Source organism: Leopardus geoffroyi, chromosome C1 (assembly GCF_018350155.1).
Source record: "Leopardus geoffroyi isolate Oge1 chromosome C1, O.geoffroyi_Oge1_pat1.0, whole genome shotgun sequence".
NCBI lineage: Eukaryota > Metazoa > Chordata > Mammalia > Carnivora > Felidae > Leopardus > Leopardus geoffroyi.
In genome coordinates this window covers 74875239-74893805 of record NC_059328.1, presented here as the reverse complement: position 1 = coordinate 74893805, position 18567 = coordinate 74875239, and the positions used below count along the sequence as shown (strand labels likewise).

At 39.6% G+C, this 18567-nt stretch overlaps 1 long non-coding RNA gene across 1 annotated transcript in view; it reads left to right on the top strand.

Annotated features, from left to right (window-relative positions):
- Positions 1-17787, top strand: part of LOC123598187 — a 65693-nt gene extending 47906 nt beyond the window's left edge. Inside the window, exons 3-4 of the long non-coding RNA XR_006712440.1 lie at positions 6707-6756; positions 17582-17787. This is a non-coding gene — a long non-coding RNA (uncharacterized LOC123598187). The remainder of the gene's footprint in view (positions 1-6706; positions 6757-17581) is intronic.
- Positions 17788-18567: the final 780 nt, after the last annotated feature.

Genomic DNA, 18567 nt, shown 5'->3' with positions numbered 1-18567 from the left:
GTTGGCAGGGTCACGTTCCCCCTGAAAACTGCAGGGACTCCTTCCTTTCCTCTTCCTAGCTTCTGATGGTTGCGAATCATCTTTGGCATTCCTTGGTTTGCAACTGCATGCCTCCACTCTCTGACTTTGTTGTCACATAATGATCTCCCTGTGAGTGTCTGTGCCCCAATTCCCTATTCTTAAAAGGGCATCAATCATGTTGGATTAGAACCCACCCTAACGGTATCATCTTAAATCGATTACATCTCCAAAGATCTGATTTTCAATAGGGTCATATTCACAAGTACCAGGGGTTAGGGCTTCACCGTGTCTTCTGGGGAACACAATTCAACCTCTAACAGTAAGTTACTTAATATTTCTGTACATCAGTTTTCTTTCGAAATAGTAATTGTATTATTGTCAGAGGGCTGTTGTATTAGATTAGTTAACGGATTAGTTAATAATATATGGAAAGTACCTAGAACTGTGTTTGGCCCACAATAAGAATATAATATGTGTTAGCTGGTTAAATTACTTTTATCTGTCTGATCACTTTGATGAACTCTGTTACTGGTTTAAAAAGTTTGTAGATAATTTTGAATATACTCTATAGATAGTCATGTTGGATGGAAAGAGCAGTTTTATCTTTCCTGATTTTTATACATTTTATTTTATCTTCTTACCTTATTATTGTAAAACACCCATGATAATATTGTATAGAAGCAGTGATAATAGGATGGTGGGCATCTTGTTTTGTTTGTGATTTAAATGGGAGTTATTCTATAATTTTATCATTAAATATTATGATTGCTCTAGCTTTACAATGATGTCATTACTCAGGTTAAGAAAGTTTATTTCTAGCCATAATTTTCACAGGGTTTTAAAATTAACCTTTGAATAAGTATTAAATACTTTTTAAATGCATTTTTTAAGAGAATTATGTTTCACCCTTCCCCCCCCCCCCCCCCCCTTTAATATCAAGCCTGAAAGGATAGGAATCAGCAGCAAATGAAAGTCTGGGCTATGAGTCAGGAGGTGAATAGAAACCAGTTGGAATTTACCCAAGGGCTACAGGAGTGCTGATGCATAGGGGCACTTGTACCCTAGTGTTTATAGCAGCACTTTCAACAATAGCCAAATTATGGAAAGAGCCTACATGTCCATCAACTGATGAATGGATAAAGAAGTTGTGGTTTATATATACAGTGGAATACTACTTAGCAATGAGAAAGAATGAAATCTGGCCTTTTGTAGCAACGTGGATGGAACTGGAGAGTGTGATGCTAAGTGAAATAAGTCATACAGAGAAAGACAGATACCATATGTTTTCACTCTAATGTGGATCCTGAGAAACTTAACAGAAGACCATGGGGGAGGGCAAGGGGAAAAAAGTTAGAGAGGGAGGGAGGCAAACCATAAGAGACTCTTAAAAACTGAGAATAAACTGAGGGTTGATGGGCGGGGAGAGGAAGGGGAAAGTGGGTGATGGGCATTGAGGAGGGCACCTGTTGGGATGATCACTGGGTGCTATATGGAAACCAATTTGACAATAAATTTCATATTAAAAAAAAAAAAAAACATTTGGAATCAGACTGGGTTGGGAACAAAGGAAGAAACACAAATTATATTTGAATGGCTGTTTGTCTATATTGTTTTGCAGGTGCAAAGTGTGTGGTTGTGGAGGACGAGCTTTAGGTTGGTAATAATTAATAATAATAGTGACAACATGGTAAGTCATAGTTAACAATAACATTCCTTACCAAGTCCTTCCAACACAATGGAAATAAGAAGACATACATTTCTTCTTGTAGTTTACAAACTAGTTATTTTGTGAGCTCTAACAAAGCACCAGTATTAAAAAAAAATTCTGAAATAATGAAGGAAAAAGTGTTTACAACACTCTGACCCAGGAGACGGTGTAATTTCAATTTCATGCTTAGTCACAAAATCATCCTGAATAGCTTGTTGAATTCAATCTGCAGTGTGGTATGGATTCTGCAGGGGGCCAGCTCTTCCCACCTTGCTCAGGCTCTGTGTGAGTCACAGGAGGCTCACCCTCCCGCCCCGTTCTTTCTTCTAATCAAATAATTTTTATTGTTATTTGAAAGTTCATTGCACTGAGATAAGTCATCTTTCTGGGATACCGACAAGGTAAAAACCTGGCTCCAATCCATATAAAGCATTCTGAAACCTGTTTGTGATGAATGTTTGGACAAGCTTTGTAGCTGATGTGTCTGTTTAGATGACAACTGAGGCCCTGCCTGGACCTTTGCACTCACCTTCTGTTTATACCATCTATGAGTAATCTCCTGTTGTTCACACCTGGGGGGTGGGGTGGGTGCTGCTTGCCTTCAAATCCTCAGAGTGAAAAAAGCAAAGGAGAAGTAAGGAGCTCATGGTATCTGGAGCCGGTTCAGAGTTTCTGTGAAGTGAGGAAAAGTCGGGGTCATTTCCTTTAACTTCTGAGCTATTAGTCTTAGTTGTCGGCAGCCGGGTTACCTGTGATTGCAGGCCACAAGTGCAAATATTCAAAAGGCAATTTAGGCATGTTTCTGGCTGGGTGTGGGACCTGCTTCAATAAATTCCAGTGGAAAAAAGGAATAATGCTGTCTGCTTAACAGCTTGCTTTTCGGGTTCTTAAAATGACTGACAAAAGAGTAAATGCTCAGTAAAAGTTTTAAATTACACCAAAACTCTCTTCCTTTCCTCGTTCCTGCCAACACGCCAACACACACTTCTTAAATTTTTTTTTTTAATGTTTATTTATCTTTGAGAGAGAAAGAGACAGAGTGTGAGTGGGGGAGGGGCAGAGAGAGAGGGAGACACAGAATCTGAAGCAGGCTTCCAGGCTCCGAGCTGTCAGCAAAGAGCCTGACGTGGGGCTGGAACCCACAAACAGTGAGATCATGACCTGAGCCGAAATCAGATGCTCAACCAACTGAGCCACCCAGGCGCCCCTCGCCAACATACACTTCTTAAGTGTCCATTAGATATGTCAGAGATGGATGACTACAAAGTACTTAGCACAGTTTTCCCGTGGATGGTAAGTACTCAGTGAGTGACGAGTACTTATCCCTATTTAGTACTACTCCCAAGGAGATCATCGCAAATTTTGGTGTGATTTGTCATCTCGTGCAGTGAACGCCTTACCAAGAAGACGTTTTACCATGATGCCTTTTTCTGGTCAGAAGCTGATGTTTGTGATAGCACAGTCCATTCATTGGTCAGAACAATGACAACAACGCATGTATGCGAAATCCGTTTTCTAGGGGTTTCTACAGGGGTGGTGAAACAAAATCTGTCTGAAAGCCTTGATCCAAACATTGGGCTAATGAGGACATGTGGCCTTAGATAATTTGAAGACTGTGTAAAAGGTTAATGGGTTACTATTTAAAAACATACGTAAAGACTTTTTTTTTTTCCTTCAGTTTGGAGGGCTGCGTTTTCTAAGTTCGCACACAAATTCCTTTTTATAGTGGGTAGGCTGCCTTTCTCAGCTGCATACTGTCATTCCTAAACAATCCTAGAGCTAAAAATTTTAAGTGCTGTCACCCAAAATTGCTAGACAGAACTTACTCTTTAATTTGTCTGTCACTCTGTCTGTCACTCCACTTGCACTTTGTGGTGACGCACTGGTTCAACTGTCATATCCTGTGCTCTTTTACAATAAAAAAAAAAAAAAAGAGGCCCCAGTTGTACTCCTGGGATGGCTGGAGCGGTCACCTCCAGCTGCCCAGAGCTCTTCTGACCTAAAACTTTGGCAGTGAGTCCTGCTGACAAAGTGCAAGTAAAGTAACAAATCTTTACTCTTTTACATGAATGATCCCTCACCTAGAAACTGTCAATTAGTAGCAAAGACTCAAACACTGAGAGGCAGAGGATGGGAAGAGATGTAACAACTGGTCACCCCAACCTTTTACTATAAGCGTACTGTAAGCAAATGACTTGCTGTAGGTGCCAAGCTCAGCAATGCTTCACAGAGGCAGGTAAGAAGTGCATTCACCTGCCTTTTTCTCACTGTCTGAGCACGGAATTTCTGGAGGGAACTAGTTGGTTTAACTATGGGGATTCTGTTTGGACTCCACATTTCGATTTGAACGCTCACTTAGGTGGTGTTCAAGGCGGTGACAGGTTCCAGAGGGGAAGGAGAGATGGTGTCACAGTCAAGTCTGTGTGATAGGGTCCCAAGAGGAGTCAAAAAGTAAATTTTGGTTTAATCTCTACCTCCTGACCCAAATCCTTTCTGATTACTGCAGGAAGTCTTTGGGCGGGGGTAGAGATAAAGAAAGAGCATCTCCTGCACTCCAGTGTTATGACATGATCCCTTACTGTTCCCAGCTGGGGATCCTTGGCCCCTGTCAGCGTGGAGGCATACCTTCTTCTCACCTGTGTCAGCCCTGGTGTTAGGCCACCAAGCACATTTGGTATGTGTGCTGTATGCTTACAGAGACCTGAGTAATACAGGGCTTTGTTCTATATTGCTTTTCACATACAAGATTCTTCTATCTGTGATTTTGGCTTTGACCCGGGGGGAAAGGATGGGGTGCAGGTTGAGGACCATCCTGTTGCTCTTCACTGTGTTGTTCTAAAGCCACACTCTTTTCTAGCCCCTGCCCTAAGGCTGGAACTTAGCTTGACCCCTGTGCCTCCTTGACCTTCCATCTACACTGTCCTGTTCTCCTCTGAGCTCATCTACACGCTGGGGGATGAAGGGGTGAGGAAGGTGATCTCCAGTCCCACTGCCTATCAGACAGAGCCCCAGATGAGTTTGATTTTGCAACAAATGCACACCTCGGGCCTCTGTTCTGGGACCTCAGCAACAATAATGGCCTGTATCTTTTTTTAGTTTTTTTAAGTGAACAACTCGATTTTAATTTTATTTTTATTTTTGAGAGAAAGAGAGGCAGAGAGAGAGAGAGAGAGAGAGAGAGAGAGAGAGAGAGAGAGAGAGAATCTTAAGCAGGCTCCACGCCCAGCATGAAGCTTAATGTGGGGCTCGATCTCACGACTATGAGATCATGACCTGAGCCAAAATCAAGAGTCAGATGCTTACCTGACTGAGCCACCCAGGCGCCCCAACAACTTGATTTTTAAAGGAAAATTATTCAAGGAAAGAATATTAGGAAAGGTTGGAGGATGTAAAACATTTTAAATACTCCATCTACTGATGATTTCCTTTTTTTTAAAAAAATCTCTGTTAAGTTTTGGAAGTGTGAACAGGGAGACTTTTTCTGGGTCTTTAATGGAAGGATCAACAGTTGGAGAATATATACCTGCCTCTGCAAAAGTTATTTTTTTGACAATTCTGTGGGAGTTGACGCTATCAATTCTCTGTTAGTCTTTTCACGCAGAAATGTTCCAAAATAGTAGATGATGCCCACAGCTCAGTTTACATCTGTCCCCTGATCTCCCAACCTTCCTCCCCTGTGAGGAGCTACTATTTTTCTGATTGGCTTCCTTTCTCTCCTTCTCCTTGAATTTCAGCTAAAGTCCATTTTGGGAACTTGTGCCTATAGTTTAAAAAACTTTTTTGATGAGAGGCTTTGCTCTAATATATAATTAATGAGTCAGAACTTTATGTCCAAGATGCTTTTTAAGTGCCAACAAAGTGTTTTAATTTACATACTAAAGTCTTCATTTTGTTCTGAAACCTTTTGGACTTGCTTAATACATTTATCAAGTATGATTCCGAAAGTTCTTACATGGGCAATGTGCAGTGTGTGCTTAATAGATAACATTAATAAACGCACACTCAATCACAACACTAAAAGCCACTTCCATCTGGATTTACTGGCAATAAAAAGAGACATTACAGAACTTCGGGAATTTGATCAAGGCGCCAAATACTAGTCTTAGATTACAAAACTGTAGACTCTAACTACTTGGGAAAACAAAGCAATCAAGGACAGACTTTTGTTAAAAGCTTTGCACTGTAGATTAATAATTAATGTGTTAAATGTACTTTGTAATAAACTCTATCATCATGGATTACTTTTGATAGCTAAATTGGCAATGATACCCCGACGTGGCTTCATTGACTCCGGCTTTCAATTTTACTTGCTAGATTTATCGGGTTAAACGACAATGAACCTATTCTAGGCCTATTTTAACTTGTTTAGAAATCATAATTAATTTAAAAATATTGACGGAGACCGCAAAAATTATACAAAAATTGGCAAAGTTAGAAAAACTAATAATGGGAGAAGGTCTTTAAAAGAGAAAGTGGCATAATCTACTTTTAAGGTACATAAGTAGCTTTCAGTAGGGGAAAAGCAGTTCAAAGGAACCAATTAATGGTTTTCATTCAAGAGACCATTGAAGGTAGTGTTATCTGATTATTATATGTGGATAATAAAGATGAATAATGCAGTAAGTTAGTCTAAAAATAGTCAAATGTTCCGGAAACAAGTAAATGCTAGATTATAATTATATATATTGTATATAATTTATATTATGTAAATTATAAGTTACATCAACTTTGAGGTCAGGAATTAGAAGTAGACTTAAGCATCAAATGTTTAGAAGACTGAGAAAATATTCTTTGTGATGTGTTTAAGTCCAGAACTCTCGGCACTTTTTTCAGAAATTGAATATAAATCCCACCAGAATCCTTTAGAACACACAGAGAATAACAAACCAAATAGACCATCTCTTAGAAAAGTGAATTTTATTTTCCTCAATCTTTGCCTTAACCTTAAGGAAATTGCATTTATTTCTATTTTCATAGGGCACTCCATTTTCAGAAGAGGGATATTCAAGGGTCATGCTGGAGTTAAGGTACAGGGTTACTGCAAAAATCTGTATTTCATCACTTGTTTTGAGAGTCCCTTATTCCCCACCCCCAAGTAACAATAATCTCACACACACTTAGAACCTTACTTGTTGCAAAGGGTTTTTGTTTTTCAGTTGTATGATGCTGTTCATTATTTAAAAACTCACATGAGGGGCGCCTGGGTGGCGCAGTCGGTTGAGCGTCCGACTTCAGCCAGGTCACGATCTCGCGGTCCGCGGTCCGGGAGTTCGAGCCCCGTGTCAGGCTCTGGGCTGATGGCTCAGAGCCTGGAGCCTGTTTCCGATTCTGTGTCTCCCTCTCTCTCTGCCCCTCCCCCGTTCATGCTCTGTCTCTCTCTGTCCCAAAAATAAATAAACGTTGAAAAAAAAAAAAAACTCACATGAAACAATAGGGTATTTGTTACAGGTATATGTAAATAGATTATGTGGGAAAAAATATACCATTGACAACGGTGCAGACTTCTGTAGAAGGAACAAAGATTGAGGTCTTCATCGAAGAGGACTGGGCACACAAAGCACTCTCTCACACACTGTTTCTCTTATCCTTGAAACACGTGTAAGTCCAGTTTGTATAGGAAGTTCCTCTCTATTCATCTCACAAACAGTTGAGAACCTACTGTGTTTCAGCTGCTTGCGATGTATCAGTCAACAAAGCCCGTGACTTCAGAACCAAAACCCTTGTTTGATACTCTTGTTGATAAAAAATAACAGATGTAAAAAAACAAGTAGATTAAATAGGATGTTAGAGGGTGATAATTAGTATAGAAGAAGAAAAATAAATTTGGAAGGAGGTGAGGGCTTATCCATGGGGATATCTGGGTGAAGGGCATTCCCAGATGAGAGCCCAGTCAGTGTGAGATCCTTAGGAGGAATGTGCCTGTCCCTCTGAGGAAATGCAAAATGGCTTGTGTGGTTGAAGCAGAGTAACGAAGAAATGAAGTCAGACAGACAATACAGACCACTGTAATGTCTTTGGTTCTTCCTCAAAGGGAAATAGGGAGCTATTGCAAGAGTTTGAGCAACAGAGTGACACAATCTCACGTGAATTTTAGAAGTTCCACGCAGCTCTTGTGTTGAAACAGAGTGTGGATGACAAGGTTCTCAGGCAGACCAGCCAGGAGGCTCACACACTAATTCAGGAGAGTGGTGAGGTGGCTCAGACCCAGGAAGGTCCAGGGGAAGTAGTGAGAAATGGATACAATTTGAACATATTTTGAAGGAATAGCTGACAGGATTTCCCGAGATTGGATGAAGGTAAAAGAGAAGGGCATGTGAAGAAGGACTCCAAGGTTCTCTGACCTGAGCGCCTGGAAGGGTGGAGTTGCCATCAGTGGGTATGGGGGAAGGCTGCAGGTAGAACAGGTTTTCGGCGGAAGGCTGGAATTCAGAGGTAGATGTGTGAAGTTTGATACTGTCTTTAAGTATATTTAGGCCAACTGCCAAGTAGGAAATTAGATTCGAGAGTCCGGAGTTTGGGAAAGGACTCTGGAGTGGATGTATGCCTGCATCTGGTTTTGGGAATTGTCAGTATGGTGATGGTGTTTAAAACCCTGAGGTGGATGAGACTGCCAAAGCTGTGAGGCTGGAGAGAGACAAGAGGACCAGGGACCAGGCTGTCTTCATGTTTCAGGCATTAAACACATACTTAATGAGCTAAAGATGTAATTGCAATAATGAGAAAGTTCTATGAAGGAAAACCTCATGGGGCTCTGGTGGAAGACGGTCAGCTTAGGGTGAGCCTCCCACAGAAAGTGGCACTAATTCATTCATTCATTCATTCATTCATTCATTCATTCAGAGAGCACAAGTACCAGTGGGGGAGGGGGGCAGAGGGAGAGAGAGAGAGAATCCTAAGCAGGGGCTCAGTGTCAAGCCCAAAGTGAGAGCTAGATCCCACCACCCTGGGATCATGACCCGAGTCGAACACTCAACCGACTAGCCCCCCAGGTGCCCCAGAAAGTGGTGCTTTCAAGGAGACCTGAAGGAGAAGTAGGAAGGAGTCAGCCAACTAAGACAGAGCAATTGTCTGAGCAGGCAACCTGGGGCGGCCAGGGGCGGGTGCACACTGAACAGAGCACGGGCAAGTGGGGCAAGAACCTGGTGTGCCATGGGAGGGTGATGGGAAATGCAGTTGAAGGGAAGGTAGGAGCCAGATTGCGTAAGGGGCCACGTGAGGATTTTGAACTCATGAGCAGTGGGAAGCCATTCAAAATACTAAGAAGAAAAAGACTATAAAACAATGAATTAAAATCTTTTAGCTGGAAAGAAGTGAATAATGAAGGGCTTCAAGGACAGGGTAATGGAAGTTTCTGCTTAAAATGTGTATTAAATACAGGGGAGAAAGCAGGATGAATGAATGGCAGAATTGCAAAACAGGCTCTTGAAGTACAATGACTGAGACCAAAATAAGGTGGGATTGTGAGTAATATTTAATTTTTCAGTCATTTTGTTTTAAAAAAAGATAAAAACCTCATAAAAGCTAGAGAGGAATAATAGAAACCAGGTATGGTATGGCTGGCGGTGTGATACCCAGACTGAGAGTTGCAGAAGCCTTTTTTTAAGTTGGAAAGAAGAATGGAACTGGGCATGTAAAATAATGAATGCTACAGAAGAGACCAGGTGGCCGGACCTGTTTGTCCTTTGCTGTAATGTTAGAACAGGGCATGGTTAACGAGTGGTGACAAGCTATAGTTCGTCTACAATGAAAATCCAAAAAGGAAAAGAAAAGCCTCTACTAAGGATTGAGGGATATCGGAGGAAGAATGTTTTGACATTATAACACATGATAATAAATTTCGTGGGCTTGCCTTTTCTGAAAGTCTTTAGAAGCTGGGCAGACCAAAGGGTGACAATGTTCAAAATTAGTTAACTATGGTGAATCTTAGGGTGCTTTGCTAGTTGGACTTCTTAGTTTTAACTGCCTCTAACCAGGAAACCATTCCCGAGGTGAGAGTGATGAGACTTAGCATAGAGAGACAGGAGAGGGAGTTGGTGGTGTTTTGCAGGAAGAGTTACTTGGGGCCAGGATGGGTAGCTGAAAAACAACCATGTATCATTCAGGGTGTTCTGTGGGTTCTCCTCACACAAGATGCATTGTAATTTGCAAATTTGCAAGGCAGATTCTCATCTGCTTGGGAAGGTACTCAAAGGGGGAAGGACACACTTCTAGCCCGGTGTGTTTGTGAATACAATGGGCTGCTGATCCTGAATCAAAGGGAATAGCTTAAAGACCTTTTAAGAACTATGAGATTACTTGACAGTCAAATACTAGATAATCTTACAGAAATATTTTAAAGAAATATCTCATTAGCTCACTCATTTGTTCATTCATTCATTCATTCATTCACTCATTCATTCATTCAAAAAATGGTAATCAAGCTCCTCTTTGTGCCAGGAGAAGCACTAAATGTTTGATTGACCTTTATCCTTACAGAGTCTCTTTTAATGGGGAAAACAAATAGTAAACAAGGAAATGAACAACTTTGATTTGTCTTATGAAAGTAACACACCAGATGGGGAGGTAAGTAATGGGTGTGGCTACGGCAGGAGAGCCCTCTGAGATCAGGTGTTTAGGGAAGTTTTCTCTGGGGAGGTTATCTGAGCCGCTGATAGTCTGGAACATTAGATCATCTCCACTCACATGCCCGATGTTAGGTCAAGGTGTCTTCAATTTAATTTGTCCTTTTCAAAAATCTCCTTATGTGGTGAAGCCTTTATGTCCGTTTATGACAACTTTTAGAAAGCTTAACGCCTCTGCCACTAAAGTTATAGCTTCCATTTACCTACGGGCATAATTCTTTATTAACATCTATTTTCAACTATGTTAATGCAATGGAAGCTTGGTACCTACAACACTGTAGTTCCCAGGACAGGCTTAAATAGGAAAAGACTCAATTACTAAATAAAATGTTCACAAACAATTTGCATGTTCAACTGTAGGGGGAGTTAATATTGCTAATAGGAAAAATTCCACTACAAAAGTGAATCTAATGGTTACTGGGGATTTGGAAACTTGGAAATATCATCAAAATATAAATATTGGTATAATGCCAAGATTGCATATTATTCTGTATTATTAAATCATAAAAAAACTCAACTTTTATCGCAATCAGGTTTGGAATGCTCAACATTCTCTTGCCATTTAAGTAGAACACGTTTTTCTAGATACAAATGGATATATTAATTTCCATAAAAGTGTTATCTTTTTACAGTATATTTAATTCAGATCCAGTTCTATTTCCACTAAAATAATTGCTTATAATACACAGACTCGATTTTATATGACTAATTAGAACAGTGTATGGGAAAAAATAGGTTTGCAGGTAATATTGAAATTAAATATGTTAATCTGTACCTCTGTGTGCACATTTTATATGAGCTTTAATTTGCCAAATAAATTATAGTTCTGTGTTTATAAGGTGCCCTTGAAAGAGTGTCCTATTTTTGAGCACTAATACCATGGGGAAACAAATATACAAAGCTTTTAGCTATAGGGCTACACTTGCATAAATTAAGGCAAGAGCTGTTGGTTGGTAAGTAGAGCTATGGTATCCTTAGCTTTTTAAACACTCTGAATTGTTAACACATTTTTTTTTAGTATGGTTACTAATATTAAGATAATAAATAATATTTAGTTTCAATATCGCACCCTTCAGCCAGGGCATAAATTCATTTTGAATGCTGTGTTGAATTAATGTATAATAAACATACTGCAGTTTGCTATCAGGAATTCTCAATGAAATGCAGGAAGTCAGTTCTTTGCTTATGCATTAGCACTGCCAGTCTTGCTCTGTTTAATTTTAGCTATTTATAAAATTGCTCTACTGACAGTCCTCTTTATTTTCATGTGATTGTTTTAAGGTTAACCAGAAATGGTATGGTGTGTTTTCTGAAGTTGGTTGTGCTGCTGATGTAGGAAGACGGGTCCTTAACAAAAATCCTTTTCACAATTAGCCACCTGCAGTCGGGACATCCAGCTGCCTAATTGGGTGAATTGTGGGGTTTCCTGTGGGGCAGGTGGGGGCCTGCCAAGGAGCAGTGGAGTGTCTCAGAAGGGAGTTGGAGCACAGGGGACTTGGGAAAATAATGTTGCCAATGGAAGTAGAATCTAGAATCTGATAGCGGTTGTAGCAATTGCCATTTACTTCTGAGACAAATCAGAGCTGTATCTAAAAATGTTATGTATTATTGTCTAATAGATTGGCTCCTTTTTAAGATATCTATTTAAATAACTTCTAGGACTTTTCCCTTAAAAATGGCTCTGAGGCTTGCATCTTGATGGAGTACGGTGAATTCCCCAGTAACACCCAAGTTTGCAACCACAGAAAGTGGTAAGGAAGCCTTCAAAAAGGATATAGCTAATGTTACTCTGTATCAGTCAGCTCAGGCTGCCATGACAAAATATTACAGATTGGGTGGCTTGACAGAAATTTGTTTTCTCACAGTTCTCTAGGCTGGAAGTCCAAGGTTAGGCTGCCAGCATGAGACGTTCTGGTAAGAGCTCTCTTTCTGGTTTGCAGATGGCTACCATCTTGCTGTGTCCTCACTAGCAGGGAGAAGGAGTGAGCCCTGGTATCTCTTGTTATAAGGATATTAATGTTATTGAACCAAGGCTCTACTCTTATGACCTCATTTAACCTCAGTTACTTCCGTAAAGGCCCCATCTCCAAATACAGTCACATTGGGGGTTAGGGTTTCAGCATGTGAATTTTGGGGGGGACACAATTCAGTCCATAGTATACACTAAATTATTTAAATATGGGGCTTTTAAAATTGGGGTTCATAACTTCTTTTGGTGCCAAAGAGCCCTTTGGCAGTTTGGTAAAGCCTGTGTATGGACTCCCTCTCAGAACAAAGTGTTTAAATGCATGAAGTAAATTATATAGGGTTACAAAGGAATCTAATTATACGGAAACGCGGTTAGAAAATATTAAAATGTTGTGATCTAGAAATATGGTTCTTTTTTATTGACAATTAGTTAACATGCTCTAGTAATGGATAAAAATTATATTTTGAAATATTTGCAGTAACTATAATGTAATTGGAAAATGTTTGTGTTTTTTATTGGTGACAAAATCATAGGTACTACTAATACTATTGTGGTTGGTTCCTAACATCTGTAATGAAAGGAAATGTAACATTTTAATCAGACCTGGAAATAAAAGTGAAATTTTTGTTTTTATCCAAATTCAAAGACTTTCTTACTTTTATGAATGGACCACAGTCAAGAACCCCTGGATAGGTCACTTTTTGAGATGTGTTTGCAATTTTAAAATCTGTTTTTATATTAGTAATGCTTATAATCATAAAAAATATGTCAGCTTTTATTATACTTAATAACAGACTTATTCATAGTTTTTGTTATAGTGGAATTTGGTTTTAAAGAATATTTTAAAAGTTGTGGTTTTCAGCTGGGGCTAAAACCGGTGTAAGTAAGGTTAAAGTGGTAAAATTACTTTAATAACTAACTCCATTTATAAAGATATTTTACAGGGGCGCCTGGGTGGCTCAGTCGGTTAAGTGTTTGGCTTTGGCTCAGGTCATGATCTAGCAGTTTGTGAGTTCGAGCCCCGTGTTGGGCTCTGTGCTGACAGCTCAGAGCCTGGAGCCTGCTTCAGATTCTGTGTCTTCCTCTCTCTCTGCCCTCCCCCACTCACACTCTGTCTCTCTCTCTCCAAAATAAATAAACATTAAAAAAAAAAAATTGAAGGGATTATTACAACATGAGGATCCATTTTTAAATTCACTTGCCAAATACAGGCATACTTCCTTTTTGTGACTGACTGATTTAGGAAAGCCATATATTTTATGGGCATTGCTAAAATTCCCATCAAAGAAAAAAATAAATCTGGGTTCAGGCCATATGAAATAGTGCATCTATGATTTTATCTCACAGTAGTTTCTGAGCTTGGTCCTTTCGGAAAAGGAAAATATGTAAGCAAAAAGCAAAACTATTTTCCTTACTGAAGACAAAAGACTGCTTCCCAAAAAAAGCCAACCTAAGAGGAAGCAGTATCTTCAGGAAGAATGGTTGGAATATTGAGAAGATCTACTTGAGTAAAAGCCCTAACATGCCTCTGGGGAGTTAAGCTCTGGATAAAGAATTCAAGGTACTTAAAACTTTTTTTTAAAAAGCCAGCCCATTTTAAGGGGCAGAAGTTCTGATGATCTGAATCACTTAAGAAATGCTTTAATCCCAGAGGCATACCCAGGCTGCTGTTTCCTATAGCACAAGTTCCAAGATGGGATATATTACAAGAAAAGCAGCCAGGCCTATTCAGGTTAAGTTTGAGGATACAGGGTCTTTTCAGTGAAGTGAGCATTTGGTATTTATGACTTCCTGTTCTGTGTTCCTGTTTCCAGAATCCATAAAAAATATTTGGCTTTTTAGATATTTCATCACCAAATAGAAGAACCTGTCGTTATCATAATGATAGTTTGTAGGACACCCCAAACTTGCTTAAGAAACGTATTTTTACTGTGCTTCCTGGTCAGATGATAAAATTGAGATTTCAGAGGTTTAGTGGTTTGTCCAAGACCACAGCACTGCGGATGTTGTGGTGTTCAGATCAGAACCTAAGTTATTTGTGTCTGAATTTCATGTTCTTTTTACTGGACTCTGTGGCCTTATTAAATTTTTTTTAATGTTTATTTACTTTTGGGAGGGGGAGGGGCAGAGAGAGAGGGAGACACAGAATCCGAAGCAGGCTCCAGGCTCTGAGCTGTCAGCACAGAGTCCGATGCGGGGCTCGAACCCTCGGACTGTGAGATCATGACCTGAGCCGAAGTCAGATGCTTAAACTATTGAGCAACACAGGCACCCTTCTGTGGCCTTATTTATAGCCTCTTTAAGGAATGGACAGTGACTCACAAGAAATCACATTTCATTAAATATTCAATAGATCTAATTATTGAATATTTAGTCTACAAATATTAATCAAACGGCTACAGTGTGACAAGGTGATATGCTAGGCACTGACCTTATAATGTGAAGAAAACGGACATGGTCTCTAAGTGAAGCTTACAATCATGTGGGGCAGGCATGAAATGCATCATTATAGTAAAGTGTGATGATGTAAGAGTTTATGGTACTATGTAGGAGGGACTGGGCCTGCTTTCATGTACATCAGTATCTGAGCATACTGGGTTGTGTCCTTCATAGTGTTCTTCACACTGCATATACACATACCATTCTCATTCAGAATACGAGTATCGGAGTCTTTCTGCCTGGGTTTTTGAGTCCTTGTTTCTTCATGTACTTGGCTTGTGTGATCTTGGTCAAGGTTCTTAACCTCCATGTCCCTCAGCTTCGTCATCTGTACAATGGGATAACAGCAGTACCTACCTGAAAGAGTTAGTGTGGAGATGTGAGATGATCGTTCTAAAATGCACAGAATGGGGTGCTTGGGTGACTCAGTCGGTTAAGCGTCTAGCTTCGGCTCAGGTAATGATCTCACGGCTCGGCTCGTGGGTTCAAGCCCTGCATACGGCTCTGTGCTGACAGCTCAGAGCCTGGAGTCTGCTTCACATTCTGCGTCTCCCTCTCTCTCTGCCCACCCCCCTCATACTCTGTGTGTGTCTCTCTCAAAAATAAATAAACGTTAAAAAAATTTTAAAAATGCACAGAATAGGGGCACCTGGGTGGCTCAGTTCATTGAGCGTCTGACTCTTGATTTTGGCTCGGGCATGATCTCAGGGTTTGTGGGTTCGAGCACCATGTAGGCTCTGCACTGACAGCGTGGATTCTCTACATTGGATTCTCTCTCTCTCTCTCTCTCTCTCTCAAAAGTAAACATTAAACAAAATTTTAAATGCACAGAATAGTCCCTGATACACTGTACATAAAACGATAGCTGTTACAATTTTTTGTGGTTTATTCCTCCCTTAGTGCGTGACAAGTGTTCCTTTGAACTTGTGCTTATAGCTTGCTGTGGGTTAATGTCCACAATTAATGCTTGTTAATCCTGATGCCATCTGCCACCTTGTCCAGGCCCTGATGTTTTGACTTCAAAGTAGAGTGTCTTTGCAAGTTTTCTATCAGTGTTGATCTGGTCCATTTCATAAAGCTCTGCCTAATACCCGTGTTAAGACTCAGCTTTTCCCCTTTAGTCTTAAAGAAAGCAGAGATGGGCCTCATATCTTTGTTGAAATTCTACAAGGTGCAATTTGAAGTTGGATTGACCTTCAAGCTGACAAAGTAAAATAAACAGTTTTATAAATGAAAATGGCTAATCTGAAATAGATCACAGCTAAGAACTTCATTTTTTATTCATTCTCTTCATACAAGGTTGATATCATACAAGTGAACATCTAATATTGTACTTCATTGTGGGACTCACCAAAGATGCAGTTAGAGGAAATTGAGGGCACAATGGACTTGCAGAAAACAGAGAATATGTTTGTAGTCCCTTATTTCAGAGTTATTATATTTAAATGTAGATATGCCTAATTAAAAAAATAGTTACTAAAATTTTGCTGTTGAATTCTTTTTCTTTTGAACTGTTCTGGATTCCTAGAAATCAACTTAAACTGGCATGTTTTAAAACAGTTTTTTTTTTTTTTAAGTATGGCAAAGCATCACATAGTTCAGGAAATCTGCCTGAAGTTGTGAAAGATTAGTTGCTTCAAACTCATGTCCTTTAAAGAGTGCTTTGTAGCAATTTCAGTTTTTTCAGCAAAGAAAATCTATCAATTAAGAACCCACATATTTACCAGGGAAAATATAGTAGAAGAAAAAAAATTTTTAACAGTGTGGGGAATAAATCACAGGATCTATACATCTCCGCATACTTCCTGACAGCTGAATCTAGTGCCTTTGCACAAAGGAGAAGCTTTACTACTAGTCTAAGGGCTGCTTCCTGAGATTCGCTGAGCAGTCTGAGCAACTGGCCCTTGTTCTGGTTCTGAAGCTCAAGTTCAGGGAAGGCAGTGGGCCCGGCTACATTAGTGGGGAAAGCCTGAGGGTGATAGGTAAGCACTTGTTTGGGGTTGGCTAGACTGTATGGAAACCGTGCACTCATGTTATGTATGGTATAACACCAACATTGATGGCCTAGAATAGGTGGTCCCCTGAACATTTCCAGAGCAGCCTCTAAGCCTGTTGCAGATCCTTACACACACACGTATACACATGCATACCTAAAGCTGAGCTTGTAAGAGACCATTTGAACGTTCTAAAGGTCTGAGACCCTATCTCATTCATATATTATCACCTTGGTTCTTGACTTTTGGCTCCAGAAGTTTACAGCTCCCACCGTCCTAGGAAACATTGTTTATCTCTTTGTTCTAAATCTTCTTCTGTGTATCTTAGAAATGTAACTCTTCTTGATTTACCCAAGAGGTGCTCACGACTAGTCTTTCTACCAAGCTGAACATCTCAGCATTTTTAGTATGGTAGTTTTGTGACTTTACATATAAAACTTGATAAACAAGGGTTTATTGAATTGAATTATACATGGCTTAAAGTAAAATGGGTTCAAAGGATGTGCCATCTACACCCAGCAGTGTTAAAAGTATATCTAACTACATTAAATCCAAAATGCATAACAATGGAAAAAATAGGGGGAAATTTTAGAAATGACATCACATATAGAGATGTATCCAGTTATTGACTTAAATTCATATTAAAAGTCCTACCTTCTTATACACTCTTGGTGTTCTTAGAACACTGGGTTCCTGTGATGTTGTTTTTTCCTTTCACTTTTTGTGTTAATGTTCCAAAGGGAGCAACCAAAATATCATCGTTGATTTAAATCTCTCCGGAGACACCCAGTACCACTGATCGTCTCTTTCCTCTGATTCTCCTCTGCAGAAATTCAGTGTCCAGATGTTTCAGAATCCAGATGGCCTATGAATCCTCTATCACCCAGAAAGGAGGAAAATATGCATGAAAGTGGAACACTGAAAAGAAAAAAAATAATTTAGTGTTGGCAATGTAATGGCGACATACAGGGCTCAAGGAAAAGCTTCCTTTCCTAAAGCAGCAACTTAATAAAGTGCATGTTGTAGGCTCTATCAGCAAGCCAAATTTTCATCCCTGCCTCTTCTTTCCATCACCATTAAGAGGCTTGCAGAGATCCACACTGTTTAAAGGGCAGACAGCATGGAAGAACTATCATGTACAATTTAAAGTAGCAGCTAAAATTGGAATGGTCACAAGAAAGCCTGTTTCTTTGCAATTAAATTGACAAGCTGTCTATGATTACCCTAGGGAACTTGGCAGCTGAGTGATAAAAAGACTGCAGAGTGTTGAAAGGTCTAACACAACATACTAGGTGGACAAAGACCACATCTGCTTAATATACTGATTGGGAGAGTTCTGGAATGTACTTGGCTAAATTAGCCAAGGAGGGATACTAATGATACTTTTTCCTCTCTAAGATCCTCTGCTCAGAACCCATTTTAGAAATTACCCACAAATATTTGGAAGCATGCCTTATAAATAGTATAGTGCAATACCTGATGTTATTTAGCATGAACCTATCATTACAAATCACCAGAAGAAATGAGCAGAAGTTTAGAAAGAAATAATAATAAAAAAACTCTTCCATCAAATGTTTTTGAAATATGTGTACACATACACACACACACACACACACACACACACACACACACACACATGTTTTCCTATAAAAATTAGTCTCCCAAAAAAAAGATTTATAATGATATCAAGGACTAAAGAGTTGAACAACCATAGGTAATTTAATACAGAATATTAAGTGAGAATTACATGGTATTTTCATTGTTGAGTGTCCTTTGTGTTGGGCAAAGCTGGAACTTAGGTTACAAAGGAGAAAA